This window comes from Penaeus chinensis, chromosome 11, assembly GCF_019202785.1.
Source record: "Penaeus chinensis breed Huanghai No. 1 chromosome 11, ASM1920278v2, whole genome shotgun sequence".
Lineage (NCBI taxonomy): Eukaryota > Metazoa > Arthropoda > Malacostraca > Decapoda > Penaeidae > Penaeus > Penaeus chinensis.
In genome coordinates this window covers 26647129-26649628 of record NC_061829.1, presented here as the reverse complement: position 1 = coordinate 26649628, position 2500 = coordinate 26647129, and positions in this window count along the sequence as shown.

Genomic DNA, 2500 nt, shown 5'->3' with positions numbered 1-2500 from the left:
GCCCGCCCCCTCCCCCTACTCACGCCCGCCCCCTCCCCCTACTCACACCCGCCCCCACCCTCTGCCCCTACTCACGCCCGCCCCCACCCCCTCCCCCTACTGCCGCCCGCCCCGCCCCCTCCCCCTACTGCCGCCCGCCCCGCCCCCTCCCGTTCCGCTGTGATTGTTTCCCATGGTTGAAGCGACACAACGATCAGATTATAGATAATTTACCAGATGGCTATCGATCCCTCAGTTCGTATTTGTGTGTGTGTAATCAAACAGGAATAGCGAAGTGAGAGCTAAAAGAAATAATAACAATAATAATCGTAAATTACGAAGAAAAAATAAAGAAGTATTGCCTGCTTGTTTCTCTTTTTTATAAGGTATTTTACGATACCACTCGAGTAAATTGGTATATACTTAGCACTCTTTTAACGTTATGCGCAGCGCGTGTGTATAAGTGTGTTTGTGCTTGTGCGTGCGTGCGTGTGTGTGTGTGTGTGTGTGTATGTGTGTGTGTGTGTGTGTGTGTGTGTGTGTGTGTGTGTGTGTGTGTACTTATGCGCCTTGATACAGAAATACATAGATTTATATGTCATGATGTACGTTTATGCATGTATCCATAAAACGAAGTCTTCTATATCAAAATTGAAAGAACCAAAATATGCAGCAACATATATGATGGGAAACGAGAAAAAGAAAAAAGTTAAAGGCAAATTGATAGATAGATGAAAGGTAATGGTCACAGCTTTTTTGTCATTAACAGGGTCATTATTATCTTTATTATTATCATTATTACTGTTATACTCGTTAACTATATTAGTATTCACTAATTCATTGCCGCTATGATTACGAAATATAACAATGATGAAGGTAGTGTTTATAGCAATGATAAAGAGATTAATAACGACAATGAGGATGAAAAAATAATGATGATAATGCATTACAGAAATGGTGTCAATAATGATGATAACAATGATAAGGATAATTATAGTGATAAAGATAACAATGGTAATAATTATAGTAGTACCAGTAGTAATGGTAGTAATGGTGATGATAATGATAATACAAAACATGATAAAAACCATGATAATAACAACAAGAACAAAAACAATAAAACTGCAGTAATAATGATAATAATAATGACAATAATAATAATAATGATAATAATGACAATAACTAAGAAAATGATAATAGCAAAAATAACAATAATGATAATAATGAGTAATGATAATTACAGTAATAACAATGATAACAATAAGAGAACATATAAGTTGTTAATTCTAATAATAATTGTAATAATAACAATGATAATGCTAAATAAGTCTCTACTACTACTAATAACAATAATGATAATAGTAGTAAAAATCATAATATTAGCAATGATTATGATGGAAATAGTAACGAAAACAAGAATAATATTGACAATGCTCATAATGGTAATGATGACAGTAATGATGATAAAGATAATCTATTTCAAAGAGATGTAGATGATTGCTATAATTGAGGGAATGCCTCAACATCAGCACGGAAATTAAAGTAATGAGGATAAAAGTGACATCCATACAAAATAAACAAAATATATGTATACATGAACATACTTCCAGATACAAAAAATACGCAGAGTTATACCTCTTTCATATTAATATTATTACAATGAATAAAATACATTTCTATCTGTGTAGACATTATAAAGAAAGAAATCATATATATATGATCTATTCTATTTAATTGTCCATAAAATGTCTCTCTCTGTCTCTCTCTCTCTCTCTCTCCCTCTCTCTCTCTCTCTCTCTCTCTCTCTCTCTCTCTCTCTCTATCTCTATCTCTCTCTTTCTCTTTCTCTGTTTCTCTCTCTCTCTCTCTCTCTCTCTCTCTCTCTCTCTCTCTCTCTGTTTATTATTATTATTATTATTATATATATATATTGTAAGTGGAATGTGTTTTGCATGAGGAATGCAAGTTCCTCTTGCCAGAGACAGCAAGCCATTCCAAACTGATGCGTTCAGGAAAATGTCCTTCGTCTGCATAAATTAGCCCCGCCCAAGCCATTAGGAACGTGATTAATTACAGGTAAACATAAAAATTTAATGATTCATGCTAAACATAACGAACCACCGTGGTAATTGTGATCCATTTGCAGCTGAATATGTTATGATCCTGCCTAATTCCCCTCCCTGGGTATCCCAGCCCCTACCCTAGCTTCCCTCTCCCTCCCCCTGCCTTATTCCCGAATCCCCCCCCCCCCCCCCATCCTCTTACATTCCCATTTCAAAATTCTCTCATCTTTCTCTTCCCTCTCCTTTGCATCCTCCCTCCCACTTTACTTCCAGCTCGCTTATATCCTCCTTTCCTCTCCATCTTTTGACCAATTCCATTCTTTAGACATTTCCTAACTCCCATTCTCCCTTCCCCTCATTTCCCCCTCCCCCTCCCTCTTTCTCTCCGCTAACTCATCTTCTCCTTCCATCTTTCCTTCTTGTCTACTTTTCCACCCCCCTCCCCTTCATTTTCTCTC